The 11,654-nt window shown below is 48.1% G+C and overlaps 1 protein-coding gene across 1 annotated transcript in view; it reads right to left on the reverse strand.

Moving 5' to 3' along the window:
• TBCEL (tubulin folding cofactor E like) overlaps positions 1-5,896 on the reverse strand; it is a 38,208-nt gene extending 32,312 nt beyond the window's left edge. Inside the window, exon 1 of the mRNA XM_029912920.1 lies at positions 5,843-5,896. The gene's annotated coding sequence lies outside the window, so the exon portion shown is untranslated. The remainder of the gene's footprint in view (positions 1-5,842) is intronic.
• Between the last annotated feature and the right edge of the window lie 5,758 nt (positions 5,897-11,654).

An 11,654-nucleotide genomic window follows, 5' to 3' on the forward strand; every position in this document is an offset into this window, starting at 1 on the left:
CATGGGGCGCCCTGCGGGACACTGGGGGCCCCCCGCCCCACACCCCGGGGGGGTTGGGACGCGCAGGCCCCGGCTTCCCAATCTCGGCCCCGGCTCTCACCCGGCCCCGCTCTTCCCCCGCCCTGACGCCGCGTCCTGCACTGAGGCCTGACCCGGAAACAGCTTCGCGGCAACCAAACATCACGTGAGCGCCAGCTGCGCGGGTCACGTGAGCAACGTGCGGGTGGGGAGGGGGATAAAAGGGAGGTTACCATGGAAACGGTGAGGCTTCGAGGCCTGGCTAGAGCCAGTGTGCCTAGTCCGGCATGCATTGCGCTCGCCTGGCCCGGAAGTCCTACTTGGGGCATCCTCGGCCCCCTCCCGCCGGCCCAGACCCCCCCATTGAATGGGGCAGCATCACAATGCTGCAGTGACGTCACACTGCATGACATCACAGTCCCACGGGGGTGACATCATAGAATGACAGGGAGCTGTGACCCAAGCTGCTGTGTTGCATCATCGCTGTACAACAAGCTGAGCCCTGCAACAAACAGCAAGAAATACCCCTGGCGCAGGTAGGTGAGTCCTGCTTATTATTCATTATTACTGTTGTTATTGATGATGATGATGATGATATTTGGAGGAGGGGTGCTAAGAAAAGAGTCCTTTATTTTTGAAATACAATGTTGGTAACCCTAATCCTCACACTGACATCACATCCTCACGCTGCACCATGGTGACAACAGACAGGGGGCATCCCATTAGCATGGCATAATGCCCACACATGTTGCCTCGTGAGGCCGGGACACAGTAGCATGAGGCTGTGGCTTTGCATCATCACACTCCTTCTTTGGAAAATTATTTGAAAAAGCTCTGTGGACATGCTAGAGGCGGGGCCAAAATTAGGGTTACCATAATCCAGCAAGCAAAAAAGAGGACGGGAGGAGCCCCGCCCCTGTCCTGCCCTAGCCCCGGCCCATCCTGCCCTAGCCCCGCCCCTGCCCCTCCCATTTCCCCCCCTCAAAACCCCCAACCCTCCCCCTGCTCCTTGTCCCCTGACTGCCCCCTCCTGGGACCCCTGCCCCTAACTGCCCCCCAGGACTCCACCCCCTACCTAAGCCTCCCTGCCTCTTGTCCCCTGACTGCCCCCTCCTGAGACCCTCCCCCCATCCTAACTGGCCCCCTAGGACCCTCCCCCCTACCTGTACCCTGACTGCCCAAACCCTTCTCCACACCCCCAAAAAGCCCCCCCCCCCGAACTCCCGACCCCCCCCGGTCTCTTGACTGCCCCCTCCAAAACCTCCCTGCCCCTTCTCCAACCCCCTGGCCCCCTTGTTGTTGGCCTTTCTTCACCTAATGTCTCGGTGAACTTGCTCAGGAACTGCCTGAGCCGCTGGGCAGCAGTGGGGGGAGGAGCTCCAGACTGCCGGAGCCGATCTGCGATGCAGGGAGGGAGGGAGGGAGGAGGAGGAGCCCTCTGTGGCTGAGTGTCGAGCCCCATGTAAGTGACACCGTCCGGCCGGCAGCACTGTTAGCCGCACGTGCTCTGCATCAGGGGGAAGTCCGGACATTTACAAATTCCCCCCGGACGCTATTTTTAGCTTAAAAAGCCGGACATGTCCGGGGGAATCCGGACGAATGGTAACCCTAGCCAAAATAGAGTCTGGGATCTGAACCCCCTTAAGCTGGAGGGACACTTAGCTCCAGACCCAAATTGTGCACTCACACCCATCTGTAACCAATACAGACATGTCCTGCTGTAAATACAATCGTACAATACACTGCTGCTGTTGTCCCAGGGAAACAGAAAAAAGTATTCTATGGAGAAAAAGTTATTGCTAGCTCACTGATATTGTATTCCAAATTTAGAAAAAAATACAAACGAGGGACTATATAAAAGGGGGAAAAAGATCTACAGGGGTGGATTTTTGTTCCACAAACCTGAAACCTAATCCACAGGCAGTTTGGATAAAGGTGTTTTAAATACTGCACTGCCTTTCCACCCCACCTTTCACCTAATACTTACAGAGGCTTGCAGGAAAGCCCAGCCATCATTTACAAGTTTGTCTGCTTCTGCTGCTTAATACCTCGGTCATGGCTCCTCTCTGCATGTGACTGGTCATGATGTCACAAGAGAGTATGATAAGACACGTAGAGGATAAAGCAGCAGCACTGGATAAACTTGTTGGCAACAAATCTTCCTGATTTCCCACAAACATCCTCAGTGATACTAGACGATAAGAAATAGAAACTGTCTAAAATGAGGGATTTCATCTCTGCTACAAGTCATCAGTGGAGGAAATTTGTCAGTAGAGTTACATCAAGGATGGTGAAATTAAATGGGTCAAAATCTTTCCATGAGGCATCAGCAGCTCTGCACCTCTCCAGCATCACCAGCACAATACTACTGTTACAAATAGGCACCCATCCATAGCCCACCAAGACAATTGAACACAATAGTATCATTATGGATACTATCTAGATGGATGGAAGGAAGGCCAGTCTAGCGTGTACAGTGCTAACCTGGGCCGCGAGAAACCCACATCTCTACCACAGACTTCCTGTGTGACTTTGAGGAAGTCACTTAGTTTCTCTGTGCCTGTTTCTCTATTATTGAAATGGGGATAATACCACTTCCCTTCTTCACAGGGTCATTGTGAGAGCAAATACATTAAAGATGTGCAGCATTCAGATATTGCATTGATGGGGGCCAGGTAATTATATCAGATCTATTGTGATCTCTTTGGGATAGTAGCTTTGTCGTCCTACCTATCTAAAGCACATACCATGTTGTTGGTATAATACAAGTAATAATACAACTGATTGATCTGAGGGCAAAACTCTTGGGACAGCAGTGAAACTCCACACCAGAGATCACAACGAGCCCAAGCCTGACCATTTTCAGAGCACTCTGCTGTAACAGTAGCTGTCAACACAGCATCTAGGTACCTGTTACAAGGTTAAGAGCTGCATTAAGCTAGTTCAGAACTGGTCCTGCCTATTGCCACCCTTTGGTTCAGCCTCTTTCTCTGATTCCCCACCTCTGCTCGTTGCTGGGCCTTCATTCATGCAGGAAGGCTTTTAAAATAAAATACTCGGTTTGCAACTGTAATAAAAAAAGGCTGGTAAGAAGTATATCGATTTCCTGGTCCCAGTCACCTGTCCTCATTCAGGGTTACAAAAGGTTACTATCCTGTCAGTGTCCGGTCAGTTACCACAGTTGCTGTCAGTATGGGCCTGTGCTCTCACATGGTCTGAGTTGTATCCCCAGTGTCACCCTGAAATTTAGGTGTGTGTCATACCCATGAAGTCAGAGCCGTGGATTTGTTACCATGGCAATGTGCAGTGTTAGAAGCCATGCTATCAATACTCCAAAATATACACACAGCTTTCACAGGGCCGGTTTTCTCTTTAACAGAGAAGAAACACTTATCTACATTCCTCTGAATGGCTTATTTGCTTCCTTTTATACATTCCTGAGAGTGCTTTGTCTCTGTTTGCTTTGCTTCCCACCTCCTCATCTGTTTTAGTAAGATAAAGAACCCAGATGCATTCAGAATATGCAGTCTTCTTCTAACAACCCCCATGTTTTTGCACAGGTTACCTAAGCTATTCAATCACTAGTACACAAAGAGTAAGAATGTACCTTAGCTCATAACTTGTGCCATCAGATGGCATTTCGATACCAAATTCATTTTAATTGCTGCATTCTAGAGTTACAGATTCAACTGGACATAATAGATTTCCTTGTTGACCTCTACTGGGTCAAGACTGTGAGTGTGAGATTATGACCAATGCATTCCCTGGGCTAAATACAAGTCTGCTTTAATGGGGACTACATAACTCGGAGAATTGTTAATGGGATATAGTCTTTCACCTCTATCTGCCAGTTTGAATTCAGCCCAACCTGGTAGTGATTGAAAGTGCTTATCTGTTGGCTGTCTCGTGGTCCATGTGAAAAGAGTTTTGGTGGGTTTCAATCCAATCCCTAGTAGACAGGTATCCACATCACAAAACCACACCCAGCACTAAGTGCACCCCTTCGCTGACAGTCTCAGCAGAGAACTCAAGGACCAAATAGGTTATGGGAACTAAATTCACCTCTTCACATTTCCTTTAATGGTTGAGGACCCTGTTGGTGGGTAAATATGGGGGGAAGGTTGCACTGCTGTTTACCTGTAATATAGCTATTCTGTGAATGGAAAGTAGGCTTCACTCAATAGGGCATTAGTCCTGCACCATTCATCAGTAATAAATTCATGCTGGGTGAAAGACCGGTTTAATCCTTATTTCATTATTCTGACACATTTTAAAGATGAACCAGTACTCTGGATGCAAACATCCTCAAACCCAGAGAAAGTTTGGCTCAAGATTCATATCCCATGGCTTATGCCCAACTCTACTGTACCGTATTTAATTTCACTTAATAAGAATTGTTGGGACCTATGGGAATGAGGCACCCAAGCCCCACTGATTTTCAGTAGTATTTGGGTGCCTTATCCACATTCCCAGCCAATAAAAATAATAGTTAACACCTTTAAATCTATGGATCCAAACGCATTTCAGAAAAGTTGGTAAGTCTCATTATCCCAAATTTACAGATGGGGAAACTGAGGTACAGAGAGGTGAGGTGAGTTGCTCAAGGTCACACAGGGAGTCAGTGGCAGAGCCAGTACGAGTTTAATATCCACTGGATGATGCTGCCTCCAAATTGTCATCTAAATATTGAAATTATTCATTTTTAGTGTTGTTTAATCATTTTTGGCAAAAATTTAAACGTCTGTGGCTCTTTACTTCTTTTTTGTAGCTTTTATATCCATTTGCTTATTGGTTTGACAATCACATCTTCCTTTACCCTTGGGGATTATTCTTCAATTCCTCAGAGAGACTTCAATTTTCTCACAAATCTCTCTTCCTTTCACTTAATTTAAACATTTTTGGCCAATTTCATGATTTAATAATGAGAAATAGATGTGGAGCTTTAATAAGTGTTGAGAGAAGAACTTTCATTTCGGCTGGGGATTACGAGGGGAGTTAAAGGTGAAAATCCCGTTAGACACATCATCCGAATTTGAGCTCCAGAGCAGCAGAGGGGCTCGATCCTGATTGATACTGAAGGCCTTCCACTTCCATCGACATCAGTGTGGGCATGTCTATTCTGCATCTGAGAATGAATCTCCCAGCCCAACGCCACTGACTTGTGGTAGTGGGGCTTGTGCTAGCACACTAAAAACAGCAGTATAGATGATGCAGCTCACGCTGGAGCCTGGGTTCTATAACTTTGGGGCTGGGAGGAGGCGGTTCAGAGCACCATCTACACAACTATTTTTAGCATGCTAGCATGAGTCCAGCTAGCACTGATCTGTGGACCCAGGCTGGGAGGCTCGCTGTCAGATGCAGTGTAGACATACATGGAGATTTTGAGGGCTCTGAGCACCTTGCAGTATTGAGCCTTTTAAAATGTGATGCTATAATATAAATGCACAGCAGTGGCAGCTCTCAGATATTTATCTAATAACTTTAAAATCCAACTTCACTCACAGCTATCCCCAACCGATCAGCTCAAAGCAGCTTCTCACTAAACCATTAATTTAAAGTAACAATTCACTATGACCTCAGATTTCACATAAGAGCTTCATGAATCATTTTGTGGGTCTCTGTAAATTATCCAGGCCTAATGCACTCTCACGCAACTTTTCAAATCGGCATCACTAGACTATAAGCATTTAAATATAATATCACTAGCCCGCAGATATCACTTGATTCACTTTTGATTTAACAAAATCAGATTGCAAAATAAAAAACCCCAAATCAATAAATACCAGCACATTTCTGCTAATTTTTGGTTGGTTTCTGAGCTCACCTTGAGATGATCATGGGACAAAATGGACTTTAACTGTTTTGTTTAAGATTTTTCCTGCTTTCCTGGCTAACCATTAACAGCTAAAGGGGAGAGCTTTTCAGGTAATTCCCTGAAACATGCAAAAATCTTGTGCTGTCTATTTGCACTGCGGATGAATTTTACCCAGCAAATATCCAGTGTAGCTGTAGCCATGTTGGTTCCAGGATATTAGAGAGACAAGGTGGGTGAGATATTTTTATTGGACCAACTTCTGTTGGAGAGAGAGACAAGCTTTCAAGCCACACAAAGTTGGTCCAATAAAATATATTACCTTGTCACCCAGACAGTGAATAAACAGTTGAGCTTCCAGGCACACTGCAGGGTCTAACTTGCCATCAGCTACCTGATATTTCATAGTGTTATACAGTTTAAAGCCAGAAGGGATCATTAGATACTCTAATCTGACCACCTGGATATCATAGACCCGGGTGGACAAACTTTTTGGCTCAAGGGCCACATCTGGGTATGGAAATTGTATGGCGGGCCATGAATGCTCATGAAATTGGGGGTTGGGGTGTGGGAGGGGGTGCGGGCTCTGTGATGGGTCCAGAAATGAGGAGTTCAGTGTGCAGGAGGGGGCTCCGGGCTGGGGCAGGGGGTTGGGGTGCAGGGGGGGAGGGCTCTGGCTGGGCGTGTGGGTTCTGGGTTGGGGCTGGGAATGAGGGCTTGGGGTGCAGGAGGGTGCTCCGGGCTGGGACCATGGGATTCAGAGGGCAGGAGGGGGATGAGGCTGGGGCAGGGGGTTGAGGCATGGGAGGAGATCAGGGGTGCAGGCTCCAGGTAGTGCTTACCTCAAGCAGCTCCCAGGAGCTGCGGCATGTCCCCTCTCCGGCTCCTACGCGGAGGCGGGGCCAGGCAGCTCTGCATGCTGCCCTGTCCACTGGCGCCGCCCCTGCTGCTCCCATTGGCCATGGTTCCCGGCAAATGGGAGCTGCGGGGGCAGCGTGTGGAGCCCCCTGGCTGCCCCTACGGTTAGGAGCCGAAGGGGGGACATCCCGCTTCTTCCGGGAGCTGTGCGGAGCCACGGTATGTGTGGAGTCAGGCAAGCCCCTGACCCCGCTCCCCGACTGGAGGGCCGGAACGGGGCAAGCCCTGGACCCTGCTCCCCGGTGGGAGCTCGAGGGCTGGATTAAAATGTCTGACGGGCTGGATGTGGCCCTTAGGCCATAGTTTGCCCACCCCTGTCACAGCCCATAACATTTCACCCAGATACCCTTATATTGAGCCCCAGGACTTTTGTTAAACCAAAGCATTTCAGTCCTAAATTGTTGTGTGCCCCTGGCAGAGAACAGGAGAGACCAAGGTGCCACCAATGCCCAAGGCCCGTGGAGTGGCAGAATGTTGATTAAGTGAGTCAGGCCCAGATGATCCCAGCAGGTGATCCACACCCCATACTGCAAAAGAAGGTGAAAGAAACCCAAGGTCCCTGAATAGGTGATGGTGGTAACTAGTGATGGTACGAGACTCTGGCAGGGATTGCACGGAGAAAGCTGATGAATGTTTGTTATATTTATGCTGTCTCTGGGTTATTTGGTCTGATCTGGTATAATTGATGGGTCTGTTAGTTTATCTGTGTGTTTTTACAAGATAGACAAGGGAGCCCAGAACACTTCAGGTGGGGTGTTTTTTTGGTGCAATTTAATAAAAATAGGAATACATAAACAGATCAAGGGACTGTTGGAATGGTTAAAGCACAAAAAGCAGGTGTTTCTGAGATACTATTATTAATTGTATTATCAGAATGCCTCAGAGTCCCAATGACAGACTAGGACCCCATTGTGTTTGTACAGTGCCTAGCACAAAGCGCTAAGGTTCCAAAGCACAAATGTCTGTACAGTGCAAAACCAATGCAACTGGCACCAAAACCAATCTGCGCAAACAGTAATCAGCGATACGGAGGCACTGCAGCCTACTGGTTAGAGTGCAGAATTCAGGGTTTTAACCCCAGCTGCGCCGCTGACGTACTGCGCAGAATTGGCAAGCCACTTCACGCTTCTGTGCTTCATGCGTAAAAAGGGGCTAATGATACTTACCTAGGATTACTGAGATAATGTCTGTACAGCATTTTGAACATATAGGGTGAAATCCTGGCTCCAATAAAGTCATTGGCAAAACTCCTATTGACTTCAACAGGGCCAAGATTTCACTTGTAAAATGCAATCTGAGTGCGGAGTTGTGTTATTAGACATAGCAGTGAGTGCAGGGGACCAACAGGTGTTAATATGAATGGCATGATCACTTAGTATGTGTGCCCCATCAAGTGAGCTGCCTGGTATGTTAGCATTACAATGTACCCCACTCAGAACAGTGCTGAGGCCACCACTGAGAAATGCCTTCCTTGTATCCTCTCTAGGAAAAAAGCTCTCTGCACCCACAAGCAACGGCAGACCTTCTATTCAGCTCAGACACCAGCAGCACTAAGAGATACCTGAGAGGGCACCATGGGCATTAGCATGCAAATCAGCTCAGCAAACGCTGGATTCCTGCCACATAACAACGCACCTGTGAAACTCAGCAGGTATGAAAGGCAAGCATGGGCACAGATTATGCTAAGAGTCCTCACCAAGCTGAGAAGGGTCCCTGGTGTAGCCCACTTAGACCCTCCTAAGGGGTCAATAACTCCTTTGGTAAGCTGGGGGTTTGTCTGTAATTCTCCAAAGAGGAGCCAGCACTATCTGTCCTCTGCACAGTTTGCGGAGACCTGATTCTACCTCAGTCTCTGCCCAGAAGGAGGAGCAGCTAAGAAAGAATCCGCTGTCAGCTGCTCCTCATGTCACAGGGTCTGACAGCCAAGAGCACAAGTGGCATGGGAAAGTGTCAGCTTTCTAAACCCTAACCCAAAGCATCTACGGACCTAGCTAGAGGGGAACAGGCGATGGGGCGCCAGGCACGGAACTGGCTGGGCCTTCCTTTGCCAGCCCTGCTGGAGTATGGCTACTTTTGGAGTTGGGAGGAAAAATCACGAGCTCTGTAGCTCTCCCTGATCGTGGAAAGGGACTTACATATACAGATTGGCCACAGGATCTGGCCTCTGGAAAGATGCCAGCCTATTTATAGGATTCCTGCTTTCCTTATGTTGAAGCAATTATTATTAGCTAACACATGGCAATGCTCCAGCACCTTTCATCTGAAGCTTTCAAAGCCCTTTGCAAATGCAAATGAATTAAGCCTCACAATGTGCCTCCCCTCGCTCCCATGTATCAATCTAAGGTACTTATCTGGTCCCCATCATGCTAGTATCTGAGTGTCTCACAGTCTTTAATGTGTTTGGCCTCCCATGGCAATGCTATTATCCCCATTGTACAGATGGGAAACTGAGGCACAGAAAGGCTAAAGGATTTGCTCAGGGTCACACAGGGAGTCAGTGACAGATCAAGAAGTTGAATCTCCAACTCTCCCAAGTTCCAGCTAGTGCTCTAACCACTGCATGATCCTCTTTCTTCATAGCAGCGATAATCTTCCCCATTTTACTTGCGGGAAAATTGAGGCACAGAGAGGTCTAGGGAATTGCTCCAAGTCCCACAGTAAGTCAGCAGGAGTTCCAATCCCCTGCTTTAACCAGGTGGTTACTTTGTGCTCTGTAAACAAAATAACCATATGCAAAAGCAAGGACAGGCTGAGTGGTCAAGCACACAGTACTGAGGTATTGTGGCATGCTATGGCCTTCCATCTTTGGATAGGGTCCCTTTGACATTGTGATTTGTTCATGTAGGCCAAAGGTGTTCCCAACAGACAGGTCATGTGCAGTGCTGATAGTCTGGTAACATCAGATTTGATGTAAAGACAACAGGGCAGATACTATGTGGTGCCTCACAGGAAGTCCAGTCCAGTGTGTGCATGGGTGTTTAAGTCTCACAGTTTTGCACCTCTGGGATGTTCCAGGGACCAGCATTAAGTCCCTGGCCTAAATTAGAGTAGCCCCTGGAGCTAGATTAATTTACAACTGCTTCCCCCCAGCCACCAGTGGACTGCTCTGTAGTTCAAAATAGCTGGATTGTCCCAGATGCTCCCTCTCCTGTCCTATGACATCCCTGGCCCCTCCCCCACACTGGTGGTGGGGGGGGCGTTTACTGCAGGGGGTGGCGCACAGCAAAAGTTCCCCAAGGGAGCAATCCTGCACCATTCTGCCTCCACAGTGGCACAAAGGGGCTGTAATGAGGGATGGGATCTTGCCCAGGGACTGCCTGTGAGGGTTGGTAGTAACTGGGATTTGCAATTTACAGAACATGGGGGAGTCACTAGGATCTGGGGTTGTCTCTGCACAGACTGTGCCTCTCTATTGTCTCCTGGCCCTGAGCTCCATTCAGTCTCTTGGCAATGGCTCTGGTAGAGCTGCACCACCAGAAGCTTCAGCAAACACTGCTGTCCTGTCCCTTCAGGCAATGGAAGGAAGAAGTGGTGGTGGGCAGGGAAGGTGACTGATAAGGTACATAGCATAGATAAGGAAGCTAAGGGCTTGGCTACACTGGCTCTTTACAGCGCTGCAACTTTCTTGCTCAGGGGTGTGAAAAAACACCCCCCTGAGCCCAGCAAGTTACAACTCTGTAAAGCGCCGGTGTAAACAGTGCCCCAGCATGGAGGTGGAGTACCTGCAGCGCTGGGAGAGTTCTCTCCCAGCGCTGGTGCGCGACCACACTCGCACTTCAAAGCGCTGCTGCGAGAGCGCTCCCGTGGCCGCGCTTTGAAGTTTTGAGTGTAGCCACGGCCTAAATCTGATTTAGTCAGTTTTAACTCATGCTCTTTTGCCCCACAGGTTTGGGAAAGGAGAGAATCCAGCAGAGTAATTATTCCAGAATAGCGTGTCCACATGGGAGTGTTAGTGGAATAGCTATCCTGCTACAGCTGTGCTGGTCAATTTCCCCAAGTCCTAAGAAACCTCAGCTGTTACTTTTGATCATAATTTGGTATAGAAATCTGCATTATTCTTGCACTCATCTGCCCAGCTCCGTGCCTGGTCTGAAATGACCAACAAACAGACCTTCTTAATGTCAGAGTGAGTTGTATTGACACTAGACCCTTAGTACAGAGGCACTTAGCAGTGTCACTCTGGATTTCAGGGTCCTTACTACGCTCTGACCTCCATTTAGGCTGCCTATAGACTAAGCCTGCCATGGCTGATAAATGGCGCAGGAATAAAACCGGAAGCTGTATGTTCATCTAGTCCTGGTTTAATCCTGCGAGCAATAATCAGAGCATCTCCTGTGAACACCCTCGCAAATGTGCTTGGGCTGTTTTCTGTGGACTCTGGAAGAACAATAGGTTTTTGGCAGACAAATCAGTCATCTTAACACTCATCTGGAAATAAGAGAAGTCTTTTTTTCACGCTCATTTGCATTTGCTTTAGGCTTAGAAATAAATTACATCAAATCTCAGCTCAGCGAGAACTAAGTCTGGAGAAAGTCAAAGAACTAAACTCATTAACATTACCTGGGCCCTAGAGAAGGGCTGATGTGAGACCGGAAGTGTTCTCTCTTTGGGGTCTAAAGCAACATGAGTTGTTGGGGGGGCCAAACAGAACTGCAGAGATATAGGGCCAGATCAACAACTGGTATAAATCAATGTAGGTCGACTGATGTCTATGGAGCTGTGCTGTTTACATGAGTGGAGGATCTGGCTCATATTGTGTATTAAACCCTCTCTGTGCTGCACTTCAGTTTGTATCTATAGTACGCAGTTTGGGCTAGATCCCTAACTGGGGTAAATCAACATAAATCCCTTGATGTCCATACTGATTTATAGCAGCTGAGGATTTGCCTATTTTAAGAACACTAGC

The sequence above is a fragment of the Terrapene carolina genome, unplaced genomic scaffold, assembly GCF_002925995.2.
Source record: "Terrapene carolina triunguis isolate 2854851 unplaced genomic scaffold, T_m_triunguis-2.0 Scaffold374, whole genome shotgun sequence".
NCBI classification, from domain to species: Eukaryota; Metazoa; Chordata; order Testudines; family Emydidae; genus Terrapene; species Terrapene triunguis.